Below are 10,684 nucleotides of genomic sequence, written 5' to 3' on the forward strand. Positions count from 1 at the left end.
AATGGACCAGAGATCTAGACAATGAGTAAGTATAACAGAAGAAGAATCAATGCCTTTGAGGTATGGTGCTATAGGAGAATATTGAACATATCATGGACTGCCAAGATGACAGTTTTGTCCGAGAAAGGGTCAAACTAAGTTGCTCCTTGAAGGTAAGGATTTTGTAGCTTTATCCCACATAGTCTGGGCATATGTTCAAGAGGGACTCATCCTTGGAGAAGACCATCATACTTGGAAGGGTGGAGAGACAGTGCAGGAGAGGAAGACCTCGGATTAGATAGATTGATGCAATAACTGGAGTATTGGGTACTGACTGAACACACTTTGGACTTCCAAGAGAACAAACAAGTGTATCCTGTAGATGGGGAAACTAGATTGCTTCTTGGAGGCAAGGATTTTGTAACTCCATCTCATCTAATTTGAGCATGTGTCCAGGAGGGATTTGTCCTTGGAGAAGGAAATCATACTCAGAAGGGTAGGAAGTATAGTAGAGGAAGACCTTGGATGAGAAGGATCAACACAATAATTGGGGTAATAGGAGTAGGTATATCAGAGACAGTGAGATTGATTTAGGATAGGACAGAGTTCAGAGCTATCATGTATAGGATCACTATGAGTCTTATTAAACTCAGTGGTACATAACAATAATAAACTGGAAGACATAAGAATTAAATATAACATGACATCCAGGAATAGAATCTGAAATTAAAAAGTGTCATTTGTCAGAAAAATGATGACATTAAAATTAAGTTAAATTAAATTTAGTTAAAATTAAGTTTAATTACCTTAATTAAAATTAAGTTTTTATAAGAAATACAGATCAAGTTACACACATCGATTTCACCTGATGGTATGCGCAGTCATCAGATCAATTACATCGGGGGAAAGAATAGCTGGAAAAGCTTAATACCAGTTGTGAAAATAAAGCCAAGTGATGATTGTGGAACAGACCACCAACTACTCATATGTAAGTTCAAGCTGAAGCTAAAGAAAACTAAATTCACGGGAACCAAAATTTTATCTTGAGTCTATTCCACTCAAATTTCAAAGCCATTTCTACAACAGGTTTGGATCCTTGAATACCAATAAGCAAACACCAGGTAAGCTGTGGGAGGATATCAAGAACTATCACCATGAAGAATGCAAAAGGTCATTACAAAGACAGAGGAGGAAGAAGAGACCAAGATGGATGTCAGAAGAAACTCTGAATATTGCGTTAAAGCACTAAGAAGCCAAAGCAAAGGGAAGAAATCAAGAAATAAAGGAGCTGAACAGATTTCAAAGGGTAGTACTGGAAGACAAAGTAAATTATTATAATGAAATGTGCAAAGAGCTGGAGTCAGAAAATCAAAAGGGCCAGACTCATTCAGTATGCCTTCAACAGAAGGAATTGAGAACAAATTCAAACCTTGAGTTTCAATGCTTAAGGATGGTATGGGAAGAATATTGAATGATCCAGGAAGCATTAAAAGAAGATGGAAGGAGTAAACAGAATCACTGTACCAAAGGAATTGGATGACACAGAAGTATTTCATGAAACAACGTAGGAGCAAGAGCCTGTGATGATGAAGGAAGACGTTCAAGCTGCTCTGAAAAAATTGACAAAAACAAGGTCCAGGAAATGAGAGCATACCAATTGACATATTTCAACAAACAGATGCTTCCCTGGATGCAACTCACCAAGTTATGCCAAGAAATCTAGAGGACAACTACCTGGAAGAGGTCTATATTTGTTCCCATTCCAAAGAAAGGTGACCTGACAGAGTATGGAAATTATTGAACAATATTTTTAATTTCTGATACAAGCAAGATTCTGCTGAACATTATAAAAAATGACTGGAACAGCAAATCAACAGAGAACTGTCAAATGTGTAGGCTTGGTTCAGAAGAGGCTGTGGTACTAGGGATATTAGAGCCAATGTTACATGGATTTTGGCTGAAATCAGAGAAGACCAGAGGAATGTCTATCTGTGTTTCATTGGCTATACAAAGGCATTTAACTGTGTGGATCACAACAAACTGTGGCTGATTCTGAAAAGAATGAGAATCACGCATTTGATTGTACTTATGCAAAACCTATACTTGGACCAGGAGGCAGTCGTCATAGCACAGAAAGAAAACACTGCATGATTCAAAATAGGAAAGGGTGTATGCCAGGGATGTGTACTGCCTCCATGCCTTTTCAATCAATATGCAGAACAAATAATTTGGAAGACTAGGCTCTGTGACAAGGAATGTGGCATCAGGATTGTAGGAAGACTCAGCAACCACACGCAGATAAAGCAACCCTGCTTGCTGAAACTGAGAAGGACCTGAAGCACTTGCTGCAAAAGATTGAAGCTCAATATCAAGAAAACAAAAATTCTCACTGTTGGGCTGATCGGTAGCATCATGATAGATGGTGAAGAGATTGAGAATGTTAACAGCTTTAGTTTGCTTGGCTCCACAATAAACACTCTTGGTACCAGTATTCAGGACATCAAAAGGCAAATTGCATTGAGAAAATCTGTTATCAGGGACCTCTCCAGAGTACTGAAAAGCAATGATGTCAGTCTGGAGACTAAGGTGTTCCTGATAAATTCCATAGTCTTTGCAATTACTTGCCGTGCATCAGAAAACTAGGCAATGACTAATGATGATAGAAGGAGAATTGATATCTTTGTGCTGTAGTGCTGGAGAAGAGTATTGAATATACCAAGGACTGCTAGGAGAATAAACAGGTTCATCCTAGAGAGGATGAAAACAGTTTGCTCCTTGGAGGCAAGGATTCTGAAGCTTTATCTGACATACATTGGGTATGTTGCAATAAGGGACCAGTCCTTGAAGAGGGACATCATGCTTGGAAGTGTGGAGGGACAACACAAGAGAGGAAAAGCCTCAATGAGGTGGATTTCTTCAGTTACTGGGGTAAGGGGAGTAGGTGTGTCAGAGAAAATAAGGATGCCACACGATAGAGCAGGGTTCTGTGCTGTTGTACATAGGGTCACTATGAACTGCAGGCTCTTTGATAGGACATAACAATGACAAGTTTCAATTAATTATATTTTCCAATGTTAATTTCTTATTTTTTATAAATATGCCTTCAATAAGTGTGCTTAATAAGTAGGATTGTGGCATCACCAACAACCTGCAATATGCAGATAGCACAATCTTGATTGTTGAAACTGAGGAGGACCTGAAACACTTGCAGCAGGAAGTCAAGGACCATAGTCTTCCTAATGGATTGAAGCTCAACATCAAGAAGACAAAATTTTCTCCACTGGACCAATTGACAGCACCATGATAGATGGAGAAGAGATTGAGGTTGTTAATAATTTAAGCTTGATCAACTCCACAGTCAACACTCTCGGCACCTGCAGTCAAGAAATCAAAAGACAAATCACACCGGGAAAATTTGCAGTCAGAGACCTCTCCAGAGTACTGATAAGTTATGATGCCAGTCTCTAGATTCAGATGTTTCTGATTCAGGTCATGGTCTTTGCAATTACTGGATATGTGTCAGAGAGCTGGACAATGACTAAGGATGACAGAAAAAGAACCAATGCCTTTTAGTTGTTCTGGAGAAGAGTATATAGTATGGACCACCAAGAGAACAACCCGGTCTGTCTTGGAGGGGTAGACATCAAATGAGATAGATTGATACAGTAACTGGGGTAATGGAGGTACATACGTAGGAGTCAGTGAGATTGGTTCCAGATAGGGCAGGCTCTAGAGCTATTGTACATAGGGTTGCTATGAGTCTCAGGGGACTCAATGACCCAGAACAAGACAACAATGTTACATATTGAGAATAAATGTAGTTAATAAATGAGTGTGTTGAAAACCTATTTTTGCAAGTTGTATAAACTCCAAATTATTTAAAATTAAAAGTTAAAGATTCTTGGTAATACAGTGTGCATATAAAATTCATTTCTGACTATAAAGCTCAAACACTCATCATCTTAATTACACTTGAGATTAATTAATGAGCTAGTCAAGAAAATAATTTGATTAAGGTTGTGGAACATATTAGCAATAGAAGAAGAATCTTACTTACAATTGAAGACCTATTATTAAAATAGTAAAGAATATTTCCTTTGAAATGAAAGGACTAGTGACTAATAATGCATATATGGCAACACATCAAAAAGTCTCACCAAAAAAAATTTTTTGCAAGTGTTTTAGTGGCTTCCCAGAGGATTATGGATGTCATATTCAACCTAGAGTTCCATTAAAAATTCAACATAGTTTAATTTCAAGACTTTAAAAAATGTTGTTAAATTTTACATTTCTCCACCATAAGACATAGAAGATTTATGGATAATTTCAAAGGAAATGGTCCTTAGAATTGAGGGAATGAATTCATGCTGAAATGTTTGATTAAAGGGAGAAAAGAACTAAGTACTCATTCTGTTGCTGAAGTTTCCCAAAAAGGACTGGAATGGTCTATCAATTATCCAAAATGGATTAATGTAACCTGGTTCTTCATGGTTCCTTATGATAGACTTTGAAAAGTTTTCACCAGGGAATAATTTCATCAGTAAGGCACAATTTCTCTTATCTATGCTTTTATATTTTTAATTACAAGGTCCTCATAATCATAAGATCTATCTATTATCATTTGGATGAAAGAAATAAATAATCACAATAAAATGTGATGATTATTTTTCCATAGTACGAAAAAGTAAACTCTGATTAGATTAGGATATAAAATCATAGCTTGGACTCCTAAAACTTAATCTGCATACAGAGGCGGCTGAAAAGGATTCCTTGCCATTTATCATTCATACAATATACTTGCAAAAATACAGTATTAGTCAAAAGGTAAAATTAATTCTGTTTCAGTGAATAAGTATTATTTCTAAGCTTGAACACTTAAACTCCATGCTCACTTACAAAACTTATGATTTCTTTAACCTTTCTGCTCTCTTTTAAAGTTTTGCTAGGTGACTTCTTCTGTGATTTGTAACTAAAATGACTGATATGATTTATTCAGCTAAAGTATTTGCACTTCACTTTCCTTTCTCACCTATCTCAAAACATATCAGCCAGATATCTTTAGGATGGTGTCATTAAGTAGTTCCCAAGATATATTATCTGACTCATAAGTATTATAGCAAAAAGCTATAAAACAAGAATACAATGATTATAATGTTTCATCTCACTCTTGAAAAATTTAGACATAAAAGAAATGCTTCTTCAACCTCATAGAGCTATTATTTTACTTTGTGTGTGGGGTGTGTGTGTGTGTGTGTGTGTGTGTGTGTGTGTGTGATTCTCTTTATGTGATGTTGAGGCAACCACAACTCATAATGACCCTATGATCCATGGCTCTTAAACTTTTTCATATCATGTACTATTCTCTCCATATCTGACACATTTGAGCTCACTGTTATAGTCACTGTGTTTATCAATTAATCTACTTGAGAGTCTTCTCTTATGCTAACCTTCCACCTTTCCAAGTAAGATGTCCTTCACCAAGAACTGGCTTCTCATTACAACATGCTCAAATAATGTGAGATAGAGTTTCACTGTCCTTGCCTCCAAGGATCCCCATGGTTTCACTTTCTCCAGGATATATCAATTTGTTCTGCTGACAGTCCATAAGATATTCAATACTTTTCTCCAAAACCACAACTCAAAGGCATTGAGTCTCTTACCTTTTTTTTCTTGATGGAAAACTTAGATTTCTTAATTGTTGGCATGGTACATTGTTTATTACTTAATAAATGAAACCCTCTCTGTTACTATTGATTCATTATCTCTACAAAGACTATGAGTTTTCCATTTTCTATTATCAGTTTTGAACCTTTCCCATTTGCTGTGTAGGACTCAATAAAAGTTTAGGACCATAGTTAAACTCAATTACTATGAAAGCAAGAATTATAAATGCTAAGGTCAACAGTGATTATGTTAAAAATGACAAGGAAAATGAACCAGCATAGAGTTCACTGAATACATTCTGTTCTACACAAAGCAATGTTTCTTGTCTATAGTTGACTGTTTCCATTCAGGAAAACTAATAATTCAGTATATTTTCATTTGAAATATTTTAATTTTAAAATCGTGATTCACTATCTTTTTGCTTTGTTTTTCAAGCATGTAACAATGGGTTATAGCATATCAGAGATTGTGAAGGCAGTGCAGAATAGGGCAAGGTTCAGATCTATTCTTCTTAGGGTTATGTGGAGTAGTTAACTTGAAGACCCCTAATAATAACAAAGTCAATGTACAAAAGGTGTGCATGTTAAAGCTGACAGATTATCAAATTGAGTCAACATAATAATATATTACTACACAACTTATCTTTCAGTTTGTTGTACTGTGGTGGTTTACTTATTGCTATGATGTTAAAACCTATAAACCAGTATTTCAAATAATAGTAGGGGCACCGATGATTCCAAATTAAGACTGAGTGGGTATAAAGAAGTATTGGTCATTAAAATGTGAGAAAACTTACACTTAAGAACCCTGTGAATAGCAGAGAAACATTATCTACTATAGTACTGAGTATGAAGCCCTTATGTTATAAGGCACTCAAACTACAACTAGAGAAGAAATGCCTCCTCAGAGTAGAATCTACTTAGATGATGTGAGTAAAGTATTGAGCCAATGGAAGACCTTCACTTGCTGATATGACATGACTCAAAATCAGAAAATACAGTTGCAAGAAGTCATTAATAATTGGAATGTGGAATGTACTATGTAAGGGTCTAGCAAAATAGGAAATTTTCAAAAACTAAATGTAACAAACAAACACACAAAATCAGTGAAGTGAAGTAAAATTAACTGACACAGGCCATTTTGAATAAATAGTCGAAGGGTATAGTAGAACAAGTAAAAGGCATCAGTGAAGTGAAGTAAAATTAACTGACACAGGCCATTTTGAATAAATAGTGAAAGGGTATAGTAGAACAAGAATGATAAATTGAAGAGAAATTGTATAATAGTATTAATTGTCTAAAAAACATGTCAAAATCTATCTTGAAGTATAATGGTGTAAGAGAAAGGGTAATATCCATATTCATAAAGGAAGACCTATTAATATGACTATCATTTAAACATATCCACCAAGTAGTAAAGTAAAAATTGAAAACGTTGAGAATTTTTATCAACTTATTCACTGCAGAACTCACTGACCATGCGATGAACAGGTGTTAATAAGAGTAACTAGTGTTTGGAATTCAAAGGTAAAAAATAAAGAAGAAATATTGTTTGATAATTTACAGAAACTAATCTTGTTCTAGAATGTAGATAAGCTAAAGAAAAAGGAAGAAATGATGAAATAATAGAACTTAAAAAGAATTTTAAGTAGAATCTTGAGAAGGCAAAACTAAGCATTATAAAGTTGTAGAGTTAGAAAACCGAATTGAATACATTCAGCATTTCTCAAGCTTTTAAACGTTTGAAGACAAAAAAGTCAAGCTTTTTGCAATATTGGAGGATTCCATGGGCTAAATATTTAATTGCTTAGGAAGCATCTAAAGATAATAGAAAGAATACATAGTCATTTGACTAAAAATATTTGACTGACACTAAAGTTAGCAAATGATAAATAACTAATGGTTTTTGGTTTTGTATTTTTAATAAAATTTTACTTTGTGATTTTAGTTAATGTTTACAGAGAAGTTAGATTTTCATTCATTCATTGCTGAACATTTTACCCCCTTTCCCTCACTTCTTTCTCCCCTAGTTAACTTGTTTATTTTTAATATTCATTCATTGTTGCACAAATTTCTCCCTCCCTCCCACCTCCAGTCCTCTTTGCAATGATATACCTCTTATTCTAGGATGTTGTTGTACTTACAATATCTATCATATGTTCCTTTTAGACAAGTCTTTCTTCCATCTGTTCCAAGCTAATGGTTCTGAAGGAAGAATCTCAAGCTTTTCTGAAGGCAAAACTGAGTGCTCCAAGAACTGATGTGTTCCAACCAATTGAAGTTGAACAAACATATGAAGTCCTGGATTTTATCACTGGTCTATGCCAAGGAATTTTTAAAAGTTACCAGCCCAAATAACTGGAAGAAATCTGTGTGTCCATTGTAAATAAAGGCATCCAAATGAACATAGATATTATTGAAAAATACTAGCAATGTCACACGCCAATCTCCTGAAAATTATTTTTAAAAAATTAATGAAGCAGTACATTGTCAGGGAACTTCTAGGCATTTAAGCTGTTTTTACAAGAGGCTATAGAATGAACGATAGGATAGCATGGTTGATGCCTGATGGGTCTTTGCTAAAAGCACAGAATACCACGAATGTGTTTACTTGCTTGTTATCATCTACCCAGAGGCACTTGACTGTACGAATCATAATAAATTATGGATAGCATTGGGAGGAAGAAAAATTTCAGAATACTTAATCTCAATCATGTAGAATTTATGCACAGATTAAGAAAAGATGACTCAAACAACAACAAAATAGTGCATGTTTTAATATCAGACAGTTTGGAAGGTTATTCTTCACAGAAGTTGGATTCTGGAGGATAGGTTCTCTTCTTGTTTTAGTTGATAGTCGAGTGTAAACTGTTGGTGTTTTTTTTTATTTTTTAATTTTGTACACATTTCTGTGTGGGCTGATTAATTGCATGGGTTTATTGGATTTAGCTAACAATCAGCTGTGGGCTGTGTTGTTGTTGTTGTTATGTGCCATCAAGTCACTTGTAAATCAAAGCGACCCTATGTACAAGGGCCCTAAACCCTGCTCTATCTTGTGTCAACCTCACTATCTCTGACACACCTACACCCATTATCCCAATCACTGAATCAATCAATCTCATTGAGGGTCTTCCTCTCTTGTGCTGTCCCTCCACCCTCCCAAACATGATATCCCTCTCCAAGGACTGGTCCCTTCTTACAACATGCCCCAAATATGTCTTTGAGCTGTAAGTCTCTTTTCAAAGTCAATCTGGACCTTATAGGTGGACCTTTGTACTTAAAAGTAGGTTGGTGTTAATTGTGCTTGGGAAGAACATTCTTCTAAGTGGTGCAGCACTAGTCTGTCAGTTTGCTGTACTGAGATAACTTGAGGTTATTGTGATATTGAAATCTATGCCACTGGTGTGTGAAATGCTATAATGGTTACCCATGTTGCACAGTGTTTGGTGGAGTTCTGATATTAAGACAGGCTTGGAAGCAGGATCAGCATTTACTTCCTAAACAACATGCCTTTGGAAACTCAATGAGCATTAGAGAAAGGATGATGGTTATAAACAGGGTTCAGATTTTTGATTCACAGAATCACTATTGAGTTGTACTTGGCTCAATGACACTTAACAACAACAACAACATGTGCCAGGATGGTATTATGCCAAACGATATTGTGCGAATAATCCAAGAAATTGAACCATATTAAGAAGAATGTGATATTACTATTGCAGGAATACTCATCATCAACCCCATACATGAAAACGACAACATCTTGCTTACTGAAAGGGAATAGGACTTGAAGCACTTTTAAGATCAAAGATTATACTGTGTTATACTTTCTTTCATTCACAATTTCTTTCATACAATCATTCCCATACATTGTGCTTTATAAAACAAGCCACCATTGAACTATGTCCAACATTACTGGGTCTTTTCAAGTCTTTGCTGAATCTTTCCCATTCCCATTCCCTCCTCCCTCCACTTACTAAAATTATTATGTGACCCCATCATTTCCCTCTGGCCACCATCACTCCTCTATTCCCAGTCCTTCCCCTCTTGAACTTCCGTATACACTATACTCTTTATCCTATTTTTACTATAATGATCTTGTCTAGTATTTGTTGTATGAAACCGAGTTAATTCACTCAGCATAATGCTGTCCAGCCTCTCCCTAATTATGTAGCATTTTCCAAAATCATTGCTTCAAGTGCTGTGTAGTATTTAATTGTGTGAATATACCATAGTGTATATGAGTTTTGCATACAAACCATTAGAAAACAAAAATTTTCAAAAAAGAGCAAAGACTACACAACCTGTAGTAATGGATGATACCTTAAATTAAAAAAAAATTGTATAGTCAAATCATCATGATAAAGAACATCCTAATAAATGGAGAAAAGTTTGAATTTGTCAATGATTTTATTTTATTGGGTTCACAATTAACACTCATAGAAGAAACAGTCAGGGAGTTAAGCAACACACTGGTGTTGAATAGCATTTCCTTAAAATATTAAAGAACAAGGATAACACTGCAAAGAGTAAGTATATTATACATTGCGCAAAGTACAAACAAATCTTTCTAGGAAGAAGTACACCTATAGTGTTACTAAAAGGTGTGGATGGTGATACTTCGTTTCATACACTTTGATGGTTTATGAGGAGAGTCCAGTCCCTTTAAACGATACCCTGCTTGGAAAAACGAAGGGTCAATTAAGGAGAACATGATTCTTAAAGACATGGATTGTTGCAGTGAATACAACAATGATATTAAGCACAGCAGAGATGTAAGCATGACAGAAATGGACTGTATTTTGTTCTGTAATACATAGGATCACTATGAGTAAGAGCTGACTCAAAGACCCCTAAAAACACTGAACATTGTTATGGTAATTCTTAGCTAACACTTACAGAATTGAAGTTGAGGAATCTTCATTAAGGACTTTAAAATAAAAGGGGGAGGGGTGACAGGGAAAGGGATGTCTTATGGGTAAGTTGTTGTTGTTGTCATGTGCCATCCAGTCGCTTGCAACTCATAGCGACCCTATGTACAA

This window comes from Elephantulus edwardii, unplaced genomic scaffold (assembly GCF_000299155.1).
Source record: "Elephantulus edwardii isolate Elephantulus edwardi_28Jun2011 unplaced genomic scaffold, EleEdw1.0 scaffold00124, whole genome shotgun sequence".
NCBI classification, from domain to species: domain Eukaryota; kingdom Metazoa; phylum Chordata; class Mammalia; order Macroscelidea; family Macroscelididae; genus Elephantulus; species Elephantulus edwardii.